The sequence below is a fragment of the Parus major genome, chromosome 2 (assembly GCF_001522545.3).
Source record: "Parus major isolate Abel chromosome 2, Parus_major1.1, whole genome shotgun sequence".
NCBI lineage: Eukaryota > Metazoa > Chordata > Aves > Passeriformes > Paridae > Parus > Parus major.
In genome coordinates this window covers 26,932,228-26,957,568 of record NC_031769.1, presented here as the reverse complement: position 1 = coordinate 26,957,568, position 25,341 = coordinate 26,932,228, and the positions used below count along the sequence as shown (strand labels likewise).

General features: G+C 35.4%; 1 long non-coding RNA gene across 2 annotated transcripts in view; it reads left to right on the top strand.

Moving 5' to 3' along the window:
- The window catches only part of LOC117243862, a 46,847-nt gene extending 21,847 nt beyond the window's left edge, over window positions 1–25,000 (top strand). Inside the window, exons 3-5 of one of the 2 annotated variants that reach the window (XR_004495787.1) lie at window positions 5,078–5,198; window positions 18,635–18,760; window positions 20,907–25,000. This is a non-coding gene — a long non-coding RNA (uncharacterized LOC117243862). The remainder of the gene's footprint in view (window positions 1–5,077; window positions 5,199–18,634; window positions 18,761–20,906) is intronic. The other variant, XR_004495788.1, reaches the window with a different exon arrangement.
- Window positions 25,001–25,341: the final 341 nt, after the last annotated feature.

The following is a 25,341-nucleotide window of genomic DNA, read 5'->3' as shown; positions in this document are numbered from 1 at the left end:
TAGTAAATAATGTTTTTCTAAGGCATCCCACAGACCGAAGACATGGTTTGTATTTGTGACTTTATGCTCAGAAGAAATAGTTGGAAGGTGAGAGACCTATAATGGAAAAAAACAAAACCAGGAGATGAGTAAATGCAAAAGTGAAGGAAGGATAGAAATAGAAGTAACCTGTCTAGTTGCAGCTTATTCAAACTCTCAAATGCTTCCCAGGAAAACCCAAATGCCACTTTTGATCTGAAAGTTCAGAGGAGTAGGACTTGTGTGTAAAATCTGTGAAGTGATCCCACTTCAGTATCTGAGGATGTGGCAGGCAGATGGGTGGTGGGGCACTGAAGGAGAAATGACATGGTGACAAAATTTGAAAGGTGTGGAGGACATGCTAATCACCTTTGGGGTTTGTGGAGAATGCGTTGTTTTCCCTATGAGTTTCTGACAGCTTAGCACAGTGAGGAGATGTAGGGATGTGGCAGAGGCTGAATGGAAACTCACACAGTTCTGTCTGGGCCTGAGCTTACATATTTATATGTCTTAACACTTACCTGGTCCAAAATAGATCACCAATAAGAAAATTACATTTTGCTTTTTTTCCTCCCTTATTCTGATCACTGTGGTGTTTTTGAAACTCAGAACTTTTAATGCGGAAAAGAGGTATTAGTGCATGCTAAAATGGCTGTCCCGGCGCCAAGGTTTCACACTCTGTTTTACATCCCAGACTTGTAAGGTGAATTCTTGCTGTGGTGGGGTAAATCTGTTTGGTCCCTGCAGAAGAGAGGCAGCATCTTGCCTTTTCATGCCAGCTGAAATCAAAGGAAAGGCTGGAGGTCTGAGTGGGGCAGGGATACATCTGGAGAGTGGGACTTGCTGCTTTTCCTGCCTGGATGGGGCTGCTGTAAGGGACTCATTCTCTGAGGAGATGCTCCTGTAGTAAAAGCTACATGAGCTGAAGAGAAACTAAATCTTTAGAGGCTCCCTGTTTGCAGTGTCTCTCGACTAGGTAAGGCAACAAAGCTTCGATGGTTGTATTGCTGGAGGTGGAAAAATACCAGAACTTTTCTATGACTTGATGATCTGCTTGTTCCTAAATACAGTTTTCTGCCTTCATGGACTGTGTTCAGAGCAGCAGTGTAAAACTGAGGTAGTTTTAATCTCCTTCATCACCCTGGCAAAGATGCTTTAAGAGATTGTGCATCATATACTGGATAGCTTTATTCAGAAGTGGTGCTTCTTTCCAATGCTAGTGGTCAGTTACTTTATGAATTGAGCTTTTGAAATCAATCACAAAAATCAGAGTAAGTCTCAACAGGCTCTTTCAACTGGCTCTTTTAAAGGATATGGTCTGGGTGTTCATATGGATAGATTATTTTAACATCTTAGTACAGTAAAAGGCTTATATTTAGTTTAAACCATCTAATTGTATTTCTACTCATAGTCTCTTTTTCTCCATAAAAATGTAATAGTACCTCTTGACTTTTATTTTATTTCAGTCTAGCCTATTTCAATTGAGCTTAACTTCATTAGAGAGTGCTTAATAAAGCAAAGCACTTAGCAAAACTTAGTTTCTTACTTGTATCAATATAGAAGTAAGAATTCACTGAACAGGCCTAATCCTGTGAGGATTGACAGCAAGGTGAACATGAACTCCCTTGATGTAATTTAAGATTAAGTGAATGTAGCTTTTAGACAAAGATTGTTCCTGTGAATATGTGCAATAGGAAGGCCTGTAGAAAGTTTGAAAGGATAAATTTGCATGTAGTAGAACATTCAAAGACCTCTCTGCAGTGAGATATAGGCAAGGGCACATTGTACACATCAGTTCATTGGTTTCTATTTTCATAGGTGTTTATTTTGGTGCAGCCTGAAAGTCAGTGGAAAGTGAGGAATCTGTAGGACCTTGTCTGAGCCAGGCAGCCAGCAGTGCTCAGAGGGACCACAGTTTTTTTATTTGTTCTTTAAACACCACCTTTTGTATCATTCACATTCCTCAAGACTTTAAAATGACTAAGAGAATATTCCAACAATTCACAACTATTGTGTCACTCAGTAGAATTTGATTATATTTGGGCTATACTTCCAAGGTAGCTCTTAGAAAAATCTTAGATGGCAAGACTTTCTTGGATTTCTTCCATGTGGAATCCTAACTGTGATTTAAATCAGTATTGCATAAGATTTATTCTGGGATAGATTAATTTCTTAACTGTTATAGTTGCATAAAACAGATTTATTTTCCCCTCAGTCTGTCCAACTTCCTCATGGCAGACAGGAATTCTGAGCATTTGAATATCCTGATATAATATCCTTTTAAAAAGGATTGAAGTGTCATGTTGAAACTTTTACATAGTTTCTTTGCTATGCTATCAAGCATAAGACTGATGTGTTGCATTGTGTTCCCTTCCCTGCAAGTGTTTCAGGTAACATGGTAATTTATATGCAAGCTATATTAAGCCCTGAGTAATACAAAGGAACTGAATTATGCAGCTAGCTTTGGTATTTATTCCTTGCTCGGTCAAGAAATTGGGTTAAATGCAAGGTATGTATAGAGCCACGTGTAGTGGAATAACATAAAATATTTTGTTTTTATTATCACTAGTTGCCCATTGGATGGTGTGAAGGTTGACTTGGATTCTCATAGCAATCAAACTTCTCAGTAATCAAATTGAATAGATTAAAATAGTGCAGCATTTAGTGGAAAAGAACTGTGTACATTTGTAATGGTAGGCAATCTCTAAAAGAAAAAGTAAATAATTTGATATTTTTAATGAAAATCATGGTATTGTGTAATTTTTGTTTACAATTTTAAAAGTTACTTTAAAATGCATACTAAGACTGTCTTCACTAATGATTCCTCTTAATGGAAAAATAATAAAAAAATACAGTCGTGCTCTAGGGTATTTGAAAATTGCCTCAAGTTTTCTAAATAGCTCAAGGCATTTTGACATGATAAGTCTAGGGCTGTTGCAGTTTCTATTTCAAATTCGTGTCACATTTTGTATTACATTTGGTAAGATAGAATTTACATTTCATCCTTTTCTATATTTTGTGTGAATAGGAGATACCTGTCATTTAAGAGCTAAAAAATGATTATCTGTAAGTAAAATTTATCTACTATTACCTCTTAGCTATTTGTGATAATGTTATGTATGTCACGTTATGGAGGGTGTAGATTACTAGGATGACAAAAGCAAATAGAACTTGTAATAATTCATATGAAATAAAAGAAAAAAAATAGATAAAATCCAAGAACTCTGTCCTGCCATTGAAGCAGATTATTTCATTTGGTGTTCAATTTCATCACAGAACTATTGATGTCATCTTACAGGCATATCTAAGTGAAAGTTGGTTAATAAATTTTATTGTGCTCTTTAACTAGAACCAGCTTCAAGTAAGAGGGTGGGGATTTTTCCACAGTGATTTTGGGAGCTATTCACATCACTTGCACCTTATATTTACTTTAGCTACTATGTTTGAAGTCAAGAACCTAACTTTTAATGAAAATTCTTTTGTCTTGAAACCTAGAGGAGATTTACTTATGTTACATAAGTTAGCTAGGCAGTGTGAATAGCCTTCATGAGCCAAACTGTATATCCTTGGTTTTCAGTCAGCTCCAGTGCACTCAGCAGGACTGCAGGGGTACACTAGAGATCAGAATTTGTTTAGTATGCTCTATCAGAATGTATTCCTTCATTGATAATAGTAGCCTATTATATTATCCACTCCTTTCATGAAATCACAAGGATGTGTGTAATGGAAATTATCATTATGGGAATTTTTTTTCATGCCTGGTGAATTGTTTTTAAAGTCCTTTGTGTACCCAACAAAGACCCCTCTCACTGGGAGAATTGTTTTGGGTGCGTATGTTAATTCTGAGGCCCGAGTAAGACTGTATGCTCATACTAATCAGTTAATTTTACAAAGTAATTCCAGTAAAGTAAGTAATCTAGGCTGAAGATGTGAGCAATACTAGATATCCCCCATAACTGGAGAAAATTGCTAGGGGCAAAATTATGTAGAGTAAAATGGGGCAATAAGCTTTTCTAAGCCTTCCCCAAGGAGAGGAAAAATAAGACCTTTGGCCTAAATTTACATTTTGAGAAAGTAAAAATCCATTTTAATTTCTTCCTATTAAATCTAAAGTTACTTTTCCAGCACCTCTTTGGAACCTCTGCTCTCGGAATTAGCAATTTGTTAAGAAACTGTAAACACTGCAGAGGCACTGGATATGGTAGCGTTCTCTCACCCAAAATGAAAAGTAGTCATCTGAGTCTCTCAGGCTTCTTTTTTTACTAATACTTGAGCTGTGTGAGTTTAGATATAAACATCTGGTTTTGTATGCTTTACTAGTGTTCCACATGCCCTTATTTTTATATAGTATTTCTTGTAGAAGATCCTAACATAAGAATGTTAAGCAAAATATGACTGACTGTTCTGTACATAAGAAGAATGTGAAAATAAAAGATGGGTGTTAAAATTATGCATGCAGAAGCCTAATCTGAATGCGTGTTGTGTGAGAGATTTGTGCAGTGGTTTCCCTGCTTTCTGAGAGGGAGTTACCATGACAGTTTGTTGTTAGAACAATTAGAATGTGTACATGAAGTCATTATTGAGAGACTTTAAAAAAAGTCTCTCAATTTACCTCCTGTTAAAGTGAAGATTTGTTGAAGGAGAGAATCTGCAGAAATAATTCCAGTGTCAACAAGACCTATTTGGTATCAGATTTTTCTCTGTGCACCATGGTTGTGGAATGAAATCCTCCGTGGGTTTCAGGGATCTTGGCCAACAGTTCCATGCAAGAGAACTGAACTGTGTTGCAAGTGGTTTGACAATGGGTCTTTGTTGTAGATAACAGTAAAACAAGACCACATTATTGCCTGAAATGGGTGATAGATGTTGAAAGCTTCGTCATGCTCAGGTCTTAATTCAGAAGCAGTTTTGAAGAAATTGAATTTATACTTCTTCTTTAAAGCTCATTAAGTTCCTTTTATGGCTAATAGTGTGTTTTGTTCAAGGTGATGTTTTATGACAGCCAAAAATATTTTTAATTTTTATTTTTAGTTTTTATTTTAATTTTTTTGTTTTGTAGATTTGTTCAAAGAATAAAGGGTTGAAAATGCACTTTCAAAACCACTTGGTGCACTTTGAGATGTCAGGAAACCGAAGAGTTTTAATTAGAGGAACATCCATCCTTGCTTGCAAATTAACCAGTAAGTCAAGCATTTTCTTTAGTGATCAGCCTTCTGCTTTTGTCCAGAGGACTTGTATCCATAGTTCTGATTTCCTGGAGTAGGGGAAAAATATTTTCTGCCTTCATGGAAGCATTCTGCAGCATAAGATACTACAGTTAAAGAGCTTAGCTAATTGTAGTTGGGATAGTCATTCTTGCTCTTTCCTCTAGTGAATATTCAGTATTACAAAACTGGCCAGATCTCCTTGAACAAGGTCTCATGTGAATGACTCTGGACTTTGATCTCCACTGCTTCAGGGGAATACAACTCTTACTGTAGCTCATAAAATACAATCTGGTCTTTTGTGCAGTTGATTCTGAATGTTAATGCCAATATCTTAATGGATTAGAAGGTTCCAGGGAGGCATTAATGTTTCATGACAGGAATTTCTCTGGCAGAAGGTGAGACCTACTTTAGGAGATGTTAGGTAGGTGCTTCAGCACATCTAGAGCATCCATGTTGCCCTTTGTTTCACTGTGCATCATCTTTGCTGTAATTAGTAGAAATTTATATGGACTTCTGTGGGATGGCTTTCCTCAAAAGGAAACAGTGGAGAGTAAAATAATATGTTGTCTGTAGGAGGCCCTAAATTGTGTTTCCCTTCCAGGATAGTGATAGTCTTGGGTTGGAAGATGAGTTAAAATATTTAATATGTTCTACATGATACAAAAGGAAATACTCATGCAATTGCCACAAAGCAGTATCAAGTATTAAAACTAAGGTATATGATGAACTGGTCATGCACAAAACTTACTTCAGGCTTTATTATTTGAAGTATCTGAATATTTTATTGATTTCCAGATGTGTTGTACATAATTAATCTTTCTTTTAACTCTTGCATTTAATCAAGCAATTCTTTGCTGAGACAGTGGACAAACACTGGAACAGGCTAGAGAGACTGGTGATGCCCCAAACATGACAGTGTTTATGAGGCATTTGAACAATGTCCTTAATAACATATTTTACTTGATCAGCCCTGAAGTGGTCAGGCAGTTGGACCAGATTATCATTGCAGGTCCCTTCCAGCTGAAGTAGTGTATTCTATTCTATTCAAACATGAGATGTGAGTTGAGTCTGCACTGAAAGTTTAAATTATACCTTCATCCTGATATATCTGCCATACTCCAGAGGGTCTGGAAGTGTGCATTCCTTCTGAAGTGTAGCTGAATGCTGTCTGCCTGATAGCACTGGGAGAAGGTGGCCCCTTGGAATGGTGTAACTTTCCCTAGAAATTGTGCAAACCAAACACTTTTGGCTTCAAGTAAAATTGAGAACAAAGATGTTCAAAGATGATAAAAACAGGGCCCTGAGAAAGAGATACCCTTTGGCCAGTCTTGTGTAGAGCTGCGGGATTCTTATTTCCAGACAGAGGCTGAATATTTGGCCTATCTAAATAAGCAAAGCAGAGGTAAAAATTATATATGAGTGATACATTCAGTTGTTTCTGTTTGTGTATACATCTGTATTCACCAGCTTTATTTCCTATGAGTCTGTAATGAAACTTTTGTCTGAAATTCCTGACATTTTTTGGGACATTAGATGGAGAAATAGTTTGTAAGTCTTCTGCTTTTTCAAAGAAGTTCATGTTCTCAGTGTTTTCAACTTGTCCAGGACATGCCAAAATGTGTGCAAGATTCCTCCTCAGTGGAGCAGAAATACTTATTTAGGAATGCTGCAATGAGATGAATGTGTCTGGTGTAGGACTTATTGTACTCTGTGGTGGGTGTGTGTTGTGTGTCCCAATCATGCTTCAGAAGGGCTTTTCTTATTAACCCTACATAATACAATCTAATTCAACTGAAGGATTGTTCTGGTTTTTCTTTTTCTCTGTAGTGTATTATAGGGACATAAAGTAGGATTTTGTCATTATCTCCACTTTTTCTAGCTTCATTCAGCCCCAGAAATGCAAAAAGGCCATTTTAGAACTTAAAAAGAGAAATGTCCTTGCAATGTCTTTCTGTGTCATTTCACTTTTGTCAGTGAAAACATGCACTGCTGTGTTATTACTTGGCCTGAGCATTTGCACAGATTATATGGTGATGTCACAATTTCTAGTAACTTCAATAATTTTTTTTTCTTTTCATAGATTAGAACCAAATGATCCTTGACCCACAATTTTTTGTCATTGTTTTATTTTGCATGCCCCACACTAATTAGGTTCCAGATGTGCATCAAATTCTTGTGGTCTTTTGTTGAGCCACATATTCAAAAAGGGTTTCATATTTTACTTACTTTGGGCTAATAGAATAAAACACTATATGAAATTCCATGATTTTTAAAAATAGAACTTCTGCAAGCTCAGCTAGCTTCCAGATTTACGTTCACTTAGATACAAAAGTATACACCAAAAATGTGGAGAATAATGTGATAATTTGATAGAATTAAAAATCCTTCGATTCAAATGCTTATTTATCAATGGGATTGTAGGTTAATTTTTTTTTTCTATGCAGTTTTTAATTTTATTTTTTTTTTTAATTGGAGAAATAGCTCATTTATTTTGTATGTTGTTTCCCTGGAGTCTGGCTGAATGAGTCTTTAAACTGCTTAAAATGCTTCATTATAGTCATCTCTGCTGCTCTCTCCAGTGTTTTTTAGGATTAAATGCAGTTGTGCTGAAAAATAGGTGTATGTTTCCAGCACAATGAAGCACAAATGAAGAATGCTTAAGTGAAGATTAAAGTTCTTCAATGTCAATAGATTTTTTTAAAGCAATAATCATTAAATAAATAGTCAATAAACAAGGCATAGCAATATGCAGGCCTTCAAATGAAAAAAAGCAATGACAACATGTGGTGAAAACATGATAAGTTCGTGGTAAAGCAATATATGTGTCTTTGACCACTTACATCTAAGTTGGGATATTTTTTAGACATTGTATATACACAGTTAAGGCTCTATTTGTTTGTGCATGGGAAGGAGATGAGCAGGGGAAGAGGGAATTGTTTCTGTTTTAAAGTGTGCATCCATCAGTTAAAAGCATGAAACATTCTGCAGTGTCTGTAATTTCAAAGTAACGTCTGCATTTTTTTTCCCTTCAAAAAAACTCAGGAATTTGATGTATATGAAGAGAACTTCTCTGTCCAGCACTGTTCTAGAATGGATTTCAGTACTTGATATTTTAGACACAAATGCATATAATTGGAGCTGCTCATGAGAATACTTGCAGATCATAAATTTCTTTCTCTTTCTTTCTCTTAGGTTGATTGTTTTTTTTTATCTTTTCAGTGCTACATCCCTAGTCTGCTTCTGCAGATCGAAGAGTTCCTCCAGCTCCTGACAGATTTCTGGGCATTTGGAACTCTTGGCCATTCCTATGTGGCTGAAATGTCTTTGTATAACTTGTGTATCTTTACAATTTCCAGTCATAGCCTTTGGTCTTTTGCAGATATTTTTTACTTCTTAATGTGGAATTTACAGGGTAAGGACGTTTAAATAGACTTAATTGACCTTTCCCTGCTCACTGAGGTCTATCCTGTATTTATACCTTCTATCATATATTTTTTAGCCTTATATTATTCCCTTTCCTGGCAAATTCACTTTGCTATTTCAATTAAAAGTTTTTAATTTTTTTCCTCTGGAGATAAATATTGTGTACCATTTCTGTAGAAAAAAATAAACCATGTAATGATCTTGCATATCTGAAATCAGTCTTTGTCAGTAACCTCAGGCAGCTTAAAAATGGGATTTAAACATTTTTTATTCATCACTGGTTTTTGGCCTAATTTTCCTTTGTATTTGAATATTCAGATTAATTTATACTCATGGTTATCAAGTTTAGCACTACACTAGTTTAAGAACACATTTGCCAGCTTACATGGATGTATTTGACTTATCTTTACTAATCTCAAGTCCCATTTGTCTTCAAGTCTCCAGACATCATGATCTTTATCGTAAATTCTTTCATTCTTATTTAGCAGAGTTAGCATATAAAAAAAGTTGCTGCAGGCTCATCCTGAAACAGCAATGACATTGGTTTCCCAGAACCACTGTGTGAAGCCGTAGGGATCTGCCTGTAGGGAGCCTTGTATCTCTCTGCTTTAATCCTTTATTAAGATCAAATGGGGCAAGGACTTCACTCAGTATTAATATTCTTGCTTTTTGAGCCAGAAACACTCCATTGTATCACTGTAATAATTTTACCTAGAGTTCCTGACTGATTGCAACCCAGAGGCCAACTCATGCTTTCTTTAAATCTGCTGTGTAGTCTGATCTTATTTCTTTCCTCTCTTTCATTATTAACCATGTGATTTGAAAAGCTTGAAAGATGTTGGGCCCCTCTTTGCTTACTGCCTCCCTTATTTAAAAAAAAATTAGGTGGAAAAGACATTAATGTTGTTAATAGCCCCGAATTAAAAAAATTCTGGAATGGAAATTGTTCTTTCCCTTAGTTCTTGCATAAAACAATGATTTAGGTAAGCCAGATGTTGTGAAGACAGTAATGTTTGCACATTGCAAAAAAAACGAGGTCTGTAACTTTTCAGTTTTCAACCTCTTTGTAGTTTAGAAAAGAGTGAGAACTGTAACAGTTAAGATTCCAGCAAAATGCATCGGCTTGAAGACATTAAAGAAACCTCAAGCAAGTGAAAAAAGGACCGATGTAGGCTCTCTTCCTTGTATTTTGCTTCTTGCCAGTCCTGCAGGCTTACACTTACCAACTTAGACCTGGCACAGTAAGTCTTGTTTGCCTTTGCTACGGCAGAGTGGATTTCAGGCTGGCGTCTCTAGGTGGAACCTCCACACCACCTCTTTGTTGGTGAGCTCTGGTGGTCCTTCCTTGAGTCTTGCCTGGTCTGGTGGAATGATGTCTGGAGACCAGCACTAGAATATGTGTTTGGGTAAAGAATGCTTATTTACAAACCTATATCTATGTAATAATAGCTGTGTGATAAAAGTAATAGAAGTACTAGTTGTTTTAGCATTAACTGAACAGTAATTAATCTTTATATCAGCTGTGGTAGACATTAGCTTTTAAGTTTGGTCAGTGTGAGCTGAAATTTTCTGAGAACCATGCTTTCTCTGTTCCATTATATAAAGAAAATAGCTAGAAGAGGCTGTTTGAGAACCTTTATTTTGTCTAACCAAGAATAGCATGGTTTGATTGTAGCATTCTTAGTGGATTATTCTTATTTCCAGAGGTATAGCACTGGACATCATATGATAATATTCTTCCTCGTCTTCTCCAAGTTTCTTAAAAATATTTTTTATGTCCTTCTTGATTAGATTATGGTTTTGGATTTAGGTTTAAAGTGCAGTCCCTTACCTGCAGCCTTAAGTCAGAATACTTTTGCTAAGTCTGTATGTAAATATTGCTAATTCTTTCAGAATCGATAATGTGTGTTAGTATCTTTCAGAAGGAGGGATCTGTTTTTGTTGCCTGCAGTGTTGGTGTGCACCACTGAGTTAGCATAAGCACCACTTAGAGCTGGAGGAGACAAAGAGGCTCTTCAAGGTGTCCTGTTTATTCTAGATGTGTGCTTCCAGGGTGACTGACCTTGTTCACGAGCTGCATTGCCTAGGAGGCTGTCTTAGATATCTACCTTATATCTATTTTTAAATAGATTTTTTTTTGTATGATAAAAGGTTAATCTGAAGACAGGAGTGTGAAGAGAGTGCAAGCTACCCTTGACAGTTTTAAAATTTAGGGCAGCCCATTGCATGAGTGCTTGGTTTAGATTAGTTTCAACATTATCCCAGGAAACAGGGAGATACATAGCAAAGAATACCAAGTACTTTCTAAGATGCTGGAATATAAATGTCCTGACAAAAATGTATGGATGAGAAAGATTAATGCTGGGGGGTAAATCTTTTCACAGAAGCTTGACATTTAAACCTCATCTGCCAAAGAGCCAGTCATGGATATGAAATCCAAATGTCACTTCTGTGCCTGTGTGGGTTTATTTCTTTATGTTGTGAATATCCAAAGCTGTAAAATATGTAATCAAATTTACTGCAGCAGTAAAGTTTGGGTTTTATTATTTCTTTTTTTTTTTTTTTTAATTTTTTTTTTTTTTGTCAAAGGAAGGAAATCATTGCAGTGACTACTGAAGTGTGACTGTCAAAATCAGGAATCAAGTTAATGCAGGTGGAATGCACTTTCTGGAATCAGTTCTGGAGTTTTTCATTGCTCTTATTCGGATTTGCATGGCTAAGGCAAAATATCATTTGAGTTCATAAACTCATAAAGGCCTGGGTATCTGTTTTTTTGGATATTTTGGTTTTCTGTTTGATCACAATGTACCAATATATTCCAATTTTTTTTTTACTATCAGTGTGATTGTAGAAAGCAGTGAGTACTACTCATTTCTTCTGAGTGATTTTCAGTATTTACTTTGTTAAGAATGGCATAAATTGAAAACCTTCAGGAAACTCAGTGAGAAGTCTCTAATTCTTTATCTCCCTGGAAGTACAGCTTGCAAGAGTCTAGGCATTCCCAGCCATCACTGACACCTAATGCAATGCAAAAGCTAAAGATGAGGCCAACAGGTTGACCAAATTATAATGCTACCCACAGTGGCTTGCTTGCTAGTAATTCCCAAATCTGAATATCTATGCATAGTTTGTTTTAGGTAATAAGAATATTACTCTGTAAATGAACCTCTGAGATGCAAATATAATGTGCTGAATAAATATCAATTATTATTCATTAAAATGCAAATGCAGATAGGCACTTTTGAGACAGTTTAGCTAGTCAAAATAAATGAATTAAAAGTCAGGACATCAGTAATTAGATACTTACAAGAGGTGTATAATATTTTACCACAATTAATGGACCAAGACAGTATAAGACTTCTTTTCCTTCAGCTCTATATTGCAACCACTTTTTTCTCCTATGACTATTTAAAATATTAAGATACTGCAGCTCATACTTAAATCTTATTAGATGGATTCTAAAGATAAATATTTCTGTGGCAGTAAATTTTAGCTGTACTCCTTACACTCACCTTAATGAATTCTGCAGTTATTTCCCTGTGTGCTGTGTAAAAAAAAATAAATTAATCTCAGTTTGCAAAACAGTGAGGGGGAATATTTATTTTAGCGCTTGATGAGCATATGTTTTCTAGGTTTACACAGGTTTTATGGTTTCAGTTCAGTACTCAAGTAAACAATTAAGCCCTCTACATACAGATTTCAGTCAAATAACTTAAGAACAGATGAAAATGAAATTTTGTGGCTTTTTCTTCTGAATGATATGAAGGGCTTGTTACAGTAAGCCCTTGTAAGGGTGTTGCTTAATTAAAGATGATTTGTAGACACTGTTTTGTGTTTAAAGTGCTGTCACAAATTGTGAACAAAAAAGTTTGGGTTTTTTATAACATGGACACAATTTTCATGTGTTGTTACTAACTTTTAAACACCCTTTGAGGTTATAAATTTGCAGTAGTCTACCAATAATAACAGAGATTGCACTTGGTTTGATAACAGCACTGTTATGCCTTCATTAAGCCATATCTGTGTGTATGTATACGCCTGCATAATTAATGCTAAGTATGTCAGCATTTAACCCTTCATTGTCTTGTGAGTTAAATCAAATAACATGAAAATAATTGTATGTAATGTTACTTAGGGATCTGTTGAATCCCTTGAATCTAGGTGAAAATAGACTCCAAATATAAATTGAATATTGGTACCCTATCTACTAATAGCCATATCCTATAGCAAATTATTTTAGAAACTATTGAGAACGTGAGTTTTTATGTTTTAAAACTAATTTATTAATTTTTTTAATGAGTTCAAGTGACTGATTTTCATAGTTTGTTGAAGGGTTTCTTGTGGTCTTTACTTTTTGTGGAATAGTATTATTAAATTTGATCAAGTAAGACCCTCATTTAGGTGTTAGGAAATAAAGCCTAATAAGAATTAATTGCCTTTTAGTAATTTCTGTTTGCAGTATGATGGCACCAAAATGTGAGATTATTTTAATGTCATTAGAATTAATTAACATATATTTGGCAAATATAAATTATGATCCAAGTCCTTGGTGAGTTCCAAATTACATTCAAATTGCCCTGCTGTGAGTGTATTTTTCAGAGGGCAATATCCAAGATTTTTGTGTTTATGTTGTCCCTGAAGCATAATGTGAAAGAACCATTCGGTAAAATCCCATGGGAATTGTTTTGCTGTTTCCTGAAGTCAAGCATTCAGTGGCATCAAAACATACAAAGTAGATGAGATAGTGATCTGGAATTGTAATGATGTGAGGAAATGAAAAGGTACAAGAACTAAGTGTTTCATGGCATTATTCTGGTTAAGTACAGGAAAGGAAGAGGAAAAGGACTTGCAATAAAATGCTCTCTGTAAACACTGAAGCAGGAGTTGGATGACTGCCCTTTTCCTTTATGTATGTTGACCCTTAAAGTAACTGGGATGGTGGTATTTGTAAATTTTCATAAGGGGGTGACTCACTTCGTGCATCTCTGTTTGCTATGAAAGCCTTGAAATAGTAAAAAATATGGTAGATCTCCTTTTCATATGGGGAAATAGTTTGCTCATTTTCTTTAAATGAGGAAAAGGGCACAGTGTGCTGTAAATGATAGAAATTAAATTCTCTGCATAGTGGTAGGAGTGAAATAATACCAGTAATGAAGGCTAGAAATAAAAATCCCCATCTATTCCCCTTATGAAGAACACAGAACATGGATAAAACTTCATTTATTCTCTTGAGTTTACTTCCAGTCGTTGCATCAGGACCTTGAAATACTTGTAACATATAGTTGACTTTGTATTATCTTTTTACTCATTTATCTAACACCTTCATCTATCTGCCATGCTGTTATTTTCTTTCTCTGTTCAGATGAACTTATTGCTCTGAGAAAAAGCATATTTTATAATGGATTTTTAAAAATTTGTGTTATTTTTTGTTTTGATATAGTTGAAAGATGGTGAAGTACGGCAACTGGTAACGTCCCTCTTAAGCCTGCTTGGGTCTAAGGAGTCACAGAGAGTGTTAATAAATCTAAAAAAACCTTCCAGTGCCAAAGTGCTTATGGCTGTGGTGGGGATTCTGTGATTTAAATTTATTTATTTAATGTAAGCCTTGGTATAAAATTACTAGAAAATTTCTGAGCTTATTTTTATTCTCTTCTGGTATACATGTGTGTGTGTTATGATATAAAGTACATTTGCGAATATTAGATACAGATAGGATATATACATAGTAAATGTCAGAAAAGACACAAAAATAAAAGAGCCAAAGTGGATTTGGACTGCTTACATGTCTGAGACATATCTAAGACAATTTCAAGACATATTAATGCATGCAAAATTAAGAGATGAAGAGCTGTCTTCATACTTCAGTTTGGGTTTAATCATATAAATTACTCTTCTGATGATCTGGTTGGGTCTATTGTATATAACTTAGGTTCTAAAGGCCTGGAAACTTCTCACAGAGTATTCCCAAGGGAAATGAAAAAGATCACCAACTCTGTTACACCCAAAAGAGGAAAAGGAGAAAGGGAGCTGTTGAAAATGCTCTGTGTTTGTGTGTGGGTGTGCTCTGGACATATTTTACCTCAGAGAATTAGGATTTCTGTCAAGAGGGGTTGGTTCAAATTAATTGCATGAGCTGCTGGTATTCATGCAGTTCAACTCTATGGAAGGTGAAAAGACTAGATATAATTGGGGACTATTTAATGGATGCTCGTGACAGTTACAGAATGCAACAGTGTGACATTGATAATATTGCTGATATAACTGTGGTTACAGAACAAGGTATTTTGAAAATAAATGCAGTGTACATTGATGGAAAAAAAATTGTATGGAGAAGAACTACCTGGCAGTGACCATTTCTTTTGAAAATCAGCATATATGGATCAAATAAACATTGATAGACTGTGTTCTGATTGAAAATGAGGTTTATTAAATGATGACTGAAAAAAAAAAAGTAAAAGAAAACCAGAATGAGTAAAAATAGTGATGAATGTAGTTTTGCAGTCTATCAGTTGTCATAAAACAGTGTATGAAATTACTTTGTAGTTTACAGGTATTTTCACATAAACTGATCATTAAGTTAACAAGCTCAACTAAAACAAAACTACTAATTATGAAAAGCTGTACCTTTTGCAAGGGAATGTATCCTCTTGTGAACAGGTGGTCAAGGATACTTTCTTAAAGTTTGTGGAAGTTTCCTGTTTCCTGAGTATATATTTTAGTAATTGCAGCTATCTCAGTTATCAGAAAATTGTCTCTTTTTTTTAAGTTTTAAAACTGATATTAACTGATAAACTGTAGGGTATTAGAATACTAATCTGGGGTATTCTGGCATTCTTATTTAAATATATCTGTTTGCAAGTCAATGGGATTCATATTCATAAGTTTTGGATGCTGTATTGGTGATGCCATGGTGTTTCATTGTGCAATCTGTTGAAGGTTCTTATCATAAATGACAGCAAATGACAGCCCTTCGCTGGGAATGCATTTCTTCTGAATGCTTTAGTGGCACCACTCTTTATTAGTGGAAGGCTTAAAACCAGTTTTGCTTTTTAAAAAGTTAAAACTCAATTATGTGACAGGAGGAGGGAGAAATCTACAACTGTCTGTTGCATTAAATCATTGGTGCTGCATTTAAGTCACAAGGGTTGGAACTGAGCCACAGGAACATGTGTCCTTCTGCTTTTGCAAATGATATATCTCATTTTTAAATACTGCTGTCGTGTGAGATTTAATAGACCTAATTTTAGGCTTTAGGGATGAACTCTGAAGAATTTCAACTTTGAACTTAGGAAGGGGAAAGAATCTTAACTTTGTCTTGTTGATAATTATTTCCCATGTATCAAATAGAAAAAAAACATAAAGAGTTACAGTTACTGATTGTGAATTGTATCTTTTTTCTCAAATGTTGATCCATTTATTTTGAAATATCAAGAATAGACAAACCACCCTCTAGCAGAAACTCTTTTTTGTGGTATGGGCTTGTCAGCATTTTATTATAATTCCATTCTTCAGGCTGTTACAATTTATTTTAAGACAAAAGCTGGATGTGAAATATTAACCTCATGATAAACTTGATTTATCAAATTTGGCTTAATTTTGAGTAGTTCGCAGGTTCAACCAAAGAGATAGACCAAATGGTCTATTTTGACCATTCTGCTGTGTGCAGAATTAACTGTTTGTGTGTAACTGGCTGTTTCATACTGCTTATGTGAAACTCTTGGGGTGTTTTTCTTTAGATAGCTGCCATTTTTATGGATGAAAAATAAACACTAACATATGGATGTGATATGTCCCAAACTAACTCAGCTCAGTTAGACTTCCTAATTGCTCCCATTGAGCTTGGTATAAAATTCCCTGGATTAGAGTAAATGTGTGTTATGGTTTATACCTGGTGGGATGCTCTGCCCCAGTTGGCCACTAACTCACTCCGTCCCCAGTGGGATCAGAGAGAGAATCAGAAGGGTAAAAATGAGAAAACTCATGGATTGCAAATGGGGACAGTTTAATAGGTAAAACAAAAGCGTTGTACAGAAACAAAGCAACACAAGGAATGCATTCACCCCTCCTATGGGCTGGCAGGTGTTCAGCCATCTCCAGGAGAGCAGGGCTCACATTTAACCATTCCTAGGGAAGAAAAATGCCATCTCTCCAAAAGTCCCTTCCTCCCTTCATCCTTCTTCCCCCAGTTACACATATATATGCTGAGCATGATGTCATATGGAATGGAATATCCTTTTGTTAGGTTGGGGTCATCTGTCCTGACAGTGTATCCTTCCCAATTTCTTGTGCTTCTTCCTGCTGCACGAGCAGGAGAAAAGGCCTTGAGTCTGTGTAAGCATTGCTCAGCAATAAATGAAACTGTCATGTGTTATCAACACTGTTTTAAGCAGAAATATGAAACACAGCCTCATATACTCTGAAGAAAATGAACTCTATCCCAGCCCAAACCAGTACTTTGTGTTAAAGAAGACTAAAAGAAGACTAAAGGCCAGTATAGGCAAATTTTTGCATTGATTACTGAGATTTGCTGCTGAAGGAAGGTATCTAACTCATACCGACAAAGATGTAAAATAAACCACAAAGGATAGTTCATTCTGTTTTCCATGGGCTTCTTGCTTCAAGATCTCAACTAGGAGGTGGCATTCTGACACACATATCAGCACTGCTTTTGGATAATACAAGACAGCTCCTTATTTTAAGATTTTCTCATGAAAAAAAAAGGGAAACAGTTTTTGGACTCTGGGATTTCAATAAAATGTTCTTATTCACAATCATAATGGTGCAAAGAACAAAATTGTCTCCTTTTGCTGCTGTTCTTTTGCAGTAATCAATATACAACCATAATATTACAGCTTAAATGTGAAGAGAAGCATTTTTACAATAGGATCTGCTTTATGTTAAAACTTCTTAGCCTCAAATTCTGACTACATATAAATTTCCCGAGCTTGGTTTATCTTTATTGATTTTTAACAGGACAAGCTAAAACTGAGTTGAAAGCTCTCAAATGAGATTAGGTATAATCATGGAATTTTCTCAGTGTAGGCAAATACGTGCAGTTAGGGGAAAAAATCCTTATTGTGGTCCATCTTCTTATATTCCACTCTTCTATGTCCTTAAGATAGAATAGGGAGGTTACGTTAGGAGTAAGGCTGAGGATTTCACTGAACTCCAAAAAAAGGAATTGGGACATAGAACAAATAGAGCAGAAGAGAATGGCTAACAGTTGCTATTTTTTTCTGTTTAGCTGGCATATTTCTCATAGTTAAGGAAATTTGGAGGTGTGATTGTATAAATGCAGAATTGTTCTGCCTGTTGGTGCCAATGTTCTGCACTTTGTTTACTGGATTACATTATTGCAATACAAAATTGGACTTTTTTGATTTTAGTAAGCCTCTGTAAAAATTTAATCTACACTCTTTGGGGCTGTAAGGCCTGATAGTCAAAATATGGTATGTATTTTTTATTTTTTAAAAATAGTTTCAGACTGAAAATAAAAATGTTTTTCAGTATACTTGTAAAGGAATGGGTGAGACTAAGCCATGATTCAGAGGAATGTCCTTTTAAATTAGAACTTGGAGATGGATGTAAGTAATGTGTTCAGATGGCATGAATAAAAAAAAAAAAAAAAAAAAGGGAGAAGAAAAGGTCCCAAACAAATGCCTGGCAGCAGTTTTTCACAGAAACAAAAAACAAGTGGAATGACCTAGACATGATTATGCAACTGAGAGTTAAACATTGGGCTACTTAGAAAAATTAGGAGGTGTCCAGGGGCACATGGGACACAGTAAATTTTGAAATGTAGGGAGTTATTAAAATGTACTTCAAATATCTTCAAATGTTCTTGGCTATACAGTGATATTGATGCTGAATTAACTATAATTTTTACATGGTTTAGATCATCACTACTGTTCCTTTAGTGAATCCTCAGGGGAACTCATATGGGTAATTTGTTCAATTTTTGCCTTCTTTTGTCTGCTTATTTATAGGTTGCTTCTGAATTCATTACATGGATGTTTCCCATCCTTGTGATATTGATTTACATGCTCTGGAATCATGATGGTTGTGATGTCCCTGGCTGGCAGTGGAGAATTAATGTTTGGTGTGGCAGAAAGGTGCGTTTAATTTGTGCTACTCACTACTTTCCATGTGGAGTATTAGCTTGTTTCTTTCTGAAAACTCCTTTGATTCTTCTTACAAAAAATTTGAAATATCTTGAATCAATCACAATTATCTTTGCCTGAGGTGTAATTTACAGACGGAGCTGCAATCTGCACGAAGCAGTTCCAAAAGTAGACTACCAAAATGGACGTGATTCTTATGTGGATAATAGAGAACTGCAGTTTATCTAAATGAAATGTAGAGAGTTTAAGGTTTATATTTTTGTTCCAGTTATAAATATGTCTGAGTAAAGAATGCTAGGAATGTCTCTAGGAAATAACAGCTAACTTGCTCTTGTGCATTTATGTTGTCTGGCCAGTCAAAAATTGATTGCGAAATTGTGCAATTCATCATAAGTGAACCTATATTTGGGTAAAATATCTTTGACATAAAACATAATTTTAGGTAACACAATAATGTTGTTTTCTTTGTCTGCAACTTATTTATCTGTATATTTTGACCATAAATCCCACAATAATCAAAGTTTCAAAGATTCATATCTGACCAGGATATGAAAGAATCTGTCCTCTGAAATAGCTTGATTTTTAGTCAGTTCGTGATCTTTAGGAACAAAGCCAAGAGTTTTTTGTGGAGTCACTATTTTAATATTAAATAGGCTGACTAGGATAACAGATTGGTGTTAATTATATTTCAGTCTGTCCAAACCTATTGAAGTCACTTTGTCATAGTGGCTTCTAATTTATTTGCTTTTCCGCTGTGACAGATCTGACCTCACAATAAAGTGTACACATTACTTTCATAATCTGAAAACCACTGTATTTTTTCCAAATTATATGGCTTTGTTCAACAAATTTTGGACAAAATTCTATGAAACATGGGGAAATTATGGGACAAAAAATTCTATGGTAGACAGATATGGCTGGATTGTCTAAAAGTACTAAAAAGCTTAAATCCTCTCAAACATCATCAACAATCTTTTTATATTAACTATGTAAAATATGCAGAGTGTATGGTGTAGCTGATGCATTATTGACAGTTAGTAGTCCTAACAGACAGATGTGCTGTCATTCAAAATTTATGCCAGTAAAACTGGTAAAATACTGCAAACATTAAAATATTTGTTTGTTATCCTACATAAATCATACATCTAACATGCTGTTATGAATATTATAAAACTTCACTGATTGGTTTTATACTGTTTTGGGCTTTTTTTCTTGTTAGAAACAAGAAATAAAAACTTAAATGTTAGTGAATGCATGTTAGCAATTGAAGATGAAATAAAGCCCAAATGTTCAGGTATTATCTGGAAGAAAGGGAGGGAGTGCTAGTCTTTTTGATTTCTATATTGTAGAAAATAATTGGCTCATTATCATAATTACATTTGTGTTCATGATATCAAGGTCAAACAAAATAATAGTAACAGTAGAGGGATGTCATTTTACTGATTCTGGCAGATATTAATTGAGGGTATACGAATTTGGTGGTGCTGAAAAGAGACAGGTGAATATCGAACCCAGAGGACCTTCACTCTCTTGCATATTTTTTATCATCTGTTTTGGGAATTCCATATTCAGCCATGAACTGGGAAAGGATGAAGAGTTACATCTCCTTGTTTTTCCATTCACCTCTTTAAAAATGCTGTTTTCAACATAATATTTATTTATGATGGAATGTGTTTATTTTTAATTTGAACTTAAAAGTTTGGATTTTTATAACAGAAGTACATTTTCTGTTAAGTGTTTATATTTTGAAGCACTGAATTCTTCCTTATTTATTCTGGTTCAAATAGTATTTCCTTGGTCATTAATGAAAATCATTAATAGTTTCAGCAATGAGTGTTGGCTGTTTCTCTCTCTTGTCTCTGAAATCTTTTGTAATAAGGGGAACCATTTACTTTGCCCTTTTAGTGGTAAAAAAAAAAAGTAGTTTAAAAGATTTATGCCAGTAGAACATGGAGAGCATTAAATGAGCTTCACATTGGTTCTGAACACAATAGATATTTAACTGAACAGTATTAATGGATGCTCAAAGACATTTTGATTAGTTCGTGCAACCAGCTTAACTTCCTAATAGAGAAGGCACGGTGACAAATGTGTTAAAAGAACTACATTGATTAAACAGCATTGCTCTTTTACACAGTCCTTGGCAATGGAGGAGCATATGAAGCATAAAGTCGGAACTTCAGCAGCTGAATCAACACAAGTATGTTTTGTTTGGGTTTTATGTAAAACTGTTGTGATAGTTAGAAGATACTGCTTCCTAAGTTCTCCAATATATCATCTTGCTTTAATTAAATTTCCTATATATTAAGTAAATATTCTTGGATGTAAGTTTGAATTGACAGTAAAGTTAGGAAATCAAATTGTGTGTGTCTTAAATTACAAAAATAGTGATTGTTTTCTGAGTCCAGTTGGCTGATCTGATTTAGCTTTACAAAAATGTCATCTTGATGGACATATGGAGCTGGAAAACATCATCTGATAATTTGTCAAATGTACATATGTGTTTAAGAAAATCCCAGAATGGGAACAGTTTTTGTTTAATGCAATGAAGTTCTGTCTTGTTCCTCAATACATCTGACCTCAGCTGATGTCTCACAACAAATGGAGCACCAAAGAGAGGTCCAGGGGACACCCAGCTACCTTGGCTGTCCTGCACAGCCCCCAGCAGCCGTGTAGGGCTGGGCACTGGGCATTTTGGGCTGCTGGAACTAAGGCCATAACAGTGTGACTAAACTCTCTAGTCGTAGCCCATAAAAGATGAAACAGTGTTTGCTGGAGGTGCCCTTTTGTCTGAAAAGGAATTGCATGTGTTACAGTGATAGTACAACATATGGTTTTCCTACATTATGGAAGTTCTCACTTTTTTTCTTTGTGTTGCAGAGCACAATGTCTTCAACAGAGTATTATCACTGGCAGATTAATGAAACAGTTTGAAAATGGCTATGCTAAATATTTGGGTTTTGATACTGAGAGTTTTTTCAAATATGTATTAATCTTGTGGGTGGTGTGTAAATGAAAGGGAAAGAAATGTTTTTGCAGATCACTCAGGAAAAGTGGGAAAATAACTGAAATACCTGGGTGTTTCTGTTAAAATGTGTGTAAGTGCTTGGCTAAAATTATGGCACTTAAACAGATTTACATTTTGAACCATCGAAAAGAAAGCGTTTGTGTTCCAGCTGGTAATTAACCCCTACCACCTTTTCCCCGGCCTCAGCTCCTCTGGCAGGGCATGTATTCTGGAGGGAGGACCTAATCTGTCTTTTATTCTCTCTAATTGCTCCTATAATTGGATGTGTATGTCTACACACACTGCAGTGGTTGTGGCCCTGTCTTCCATCTCAGGAAGATGGCATTACTGAATCACATCTGCCACACCTGGCACAAGGATCTCAAGTTTAGAGTGAAAGTGGAATTTTACTTGGTAGGATGTATGGGAAAGGAGAAGAAAGAACATTTAGGTGTTTTATTGTTCTATTGCTTTATCTTGGTATTGCCTTTTTTGTTTTGTTTTGTTTTTCTTTTTGTTTTTTTGTATTTTTCTTAGTTTCTCTTATTATTCCTCTGGGAGCCACAGATCTGAGTGACATTGCTTTTGGCCATAGGCTGCATCAAGTCTCACTGCAAATATCTGATTACCTCCTGACCATCAGCTAACCCTGCTTCCCAGCTGCTCAGTGAAGATGGGTATCTCCTATCCACCCATTAATCAGTGTAATCTCTTACTGGCATTCTCACATCAGTCCCGTGCCCTCACCACCTTCTCCTGGTTTTTATTCCTGCTTTCCCCTGCCTGTCAGGTACTCTCAGACGTGGGAGTCCTCCCAGCTTCCCATGAATCACATTATTTTTCAGTAGCTGGCAGGAAGAATTATATAGTTATCCACAGACATTGCTACAAGATGTGTTTAATGAATGGCCAGGCTGTCAAATGTTTGAAAGTGATGTAGGAGGAATGTTTCTTGCCAGTTTGAATAAGTATCAGAAATCTGAGATTTGCAGTAAGTGTACCGGTTCTCAGCTTGTCCGGGCAGCAGCTGCCTGCCTGTAAGAGCTCTGGAAAGAGAAATTAAGCTGTGGAATGGCTGTGCTTGTAAAAAATGTCAATATTTGCCTGCTGGGTTGCTGACAGTTTCTAGTTCTTATAAAATGTTCCCTAATTAACCACTGGCATGAGATGCTTCATGGGAATTAGATCTCTAATTTTTCAGAAAGAAAGGAAGAAATATTTCTCATCCAAATGGGAGGAATTGACAGCTGTGCCCAAAGTCTTGATATTGCTAAATCAGTTCTTTAACTGAAATGGAGAGTCAGATTAAGGCTTGTAAAAGTTGCATGATAATTTAGTTTCTTTCTTATTGGTATGATGTGTCTGATACACAGCACCACTGATTCTTTGCTCTGCTTTTATGTGAGTTGACAAAAATATGCTGCTTGAGTGAATCACATTTCTTTTGCCCTTCTCCATGCAATGCAATTAAACAGCTCATGAAAAATTGTATACTAGTAGGATTTAATTTAGGACAGTGTTTATGGCACTTAAACCACTGTATCTTAGGCCTACCTGTGTTGACATAAAAAGCTTGTAGAGAAAACTACATTATTAAAGGTACATAGCTGCTGTAATATGCTACTCTTACACCTCATAAGAACTTTTTCCCTGTATGCACACCTGCTTTGTGTAAGAGGGAAACTTCTAGGACACTAAGCATGCTCCAATTGTGTTAACATTTGAATTTTGGCACCAGAACTAGTATGGACAGTCCATGCTGCAACATGCTTCTCATGCTTTGAAAGTAGTGTTTCTTCTTATTATTAATAATAGGTGCTTTAGCTTTGCTCTAAAATGAAAAATAGAGATGGATTAAAAAGATCTCAGGGGGAGCAATTTTCACTAAGAGGAAAGTCTGGGGACAGCAGAAAGCCTGATATAATGAACATAATATAACAAACAGTAAGAAACAGAGAAATGAGAAGTATCAATTTATACATTAAGAGCCATTGTTCCTGGAAAGCCAATTCCAGAGTGCTGGTCATTCCTGCCAGATACCAGAAAGTATTGCAGTGAGATTCTCATGGATAATACTTTTATAGAAATAGGATATTTTATAGCAGCTACAAAATTAAGGCTTCAGAAATGAAGGACATGGGCAAAATCAAAACTGCTGCTTTGATTCCTTCATCTGTCTACACAGATTGGCATTGTTCTAATGCATGGTAGAAGAATGGTTCCCTATTTTCTGAGGAAAAGGGCTTCCATGTGCCTGGAAGTAGTAAAGCAGCAACCAGCACTCTGGAATTGGCTTTTCAGGAACAATGGCTCTTAATGAATAAATTGCTACTTCTCATTTCTCTGTTTCTTGCTGTTTATTATATGCATGGTTTTTAGAGAATATGTGTATGTAATAAGAAATATAGTTATTAATAGTTGTATATTATTACAATATTATGTAATAATTACTATTGCAGTGTTTAATAAATGTGTTGTAAACTACATAGGCTAGCTGAAATACAAATGATCTTGAAACTTGGAAGCTGTTTCTAAGAATGTCTGATGACTTGCAGTTTTTTTAATTAAGCAATTGAAACCTTCATCTTTGTTTACTCAGAAACGTGTCTGGATTAGTAAAGTTGTGCAACACATTAAAATAAATTTCTAAATGGTTTTTTCTGTAAAATGTTTAGAACAAGAATGATTTCTCTTGCATTACATTTGCACCACTTTTTATGTTTTGAATAACAATTTCAAATACAAAGTGACTCCTCAGAAATACCGTAAAATGGGAAAAGCTTAAGGGCAAGTTGTGCCGTTAGTGAGTGATGATTCTTCTATCTGGCAGTTCAGTTGGCTTGAATAGTACAAGGTTTATGTGATTTATTATCTTACAATACTGAAGTAGTCTACTAATACAAATGTTTCCATTAAAAAAGAAAGTGAACTTGCTAAATGGAAAAGATAATGTTTTATTAATTTTTCTTCTTGGTTTTATATTCTTGTGCCCTGCAGCTCTAGTGCAGCTGCTGTAAGTGCAAATGCAAATACCAACTTGCTTAATGGGGTAATTAAAGGCAGTGGAGGAAAGTTATGTAATGGATACTCACTAAGTGTAAAATATATTCAAGCCATACCATATGATATTTTAAACTGTGGAATTGTCTCCTGAGGTTGGAAAGGCATTGCATATCACTTGTGAAATAGTTAGTTTATTCTGAAGTTGGATGTAAAAAAAAATAAAAGGCTCTTCCTTAATTCAGCAGAATGTGAATTCTTTTTGTTCATTTTACTTGAGTGGGCTAATTTGACATTTTTTCCCATTATTAACCCAGCTTCCCGATATAGTTAAAAAATGGTGTATTGAAATCCTGGCTAGCAGCTGCATTATTAGGAAGACCATTATGGAAAAACAGTTTTCAGGAAAAATGCTTTGTCTTCAGATTGTGTTCATCATTGCTTTGCACATCTTTGTGTAACTGTGAATGCAACTGAGGACAGGCTCCAAGGACACAGAGCATTGTGTAGTTTGGCAGGGGAAATAAAAGCTGTTTAACATGTTCAGAAATCTGTGATTAGGTAA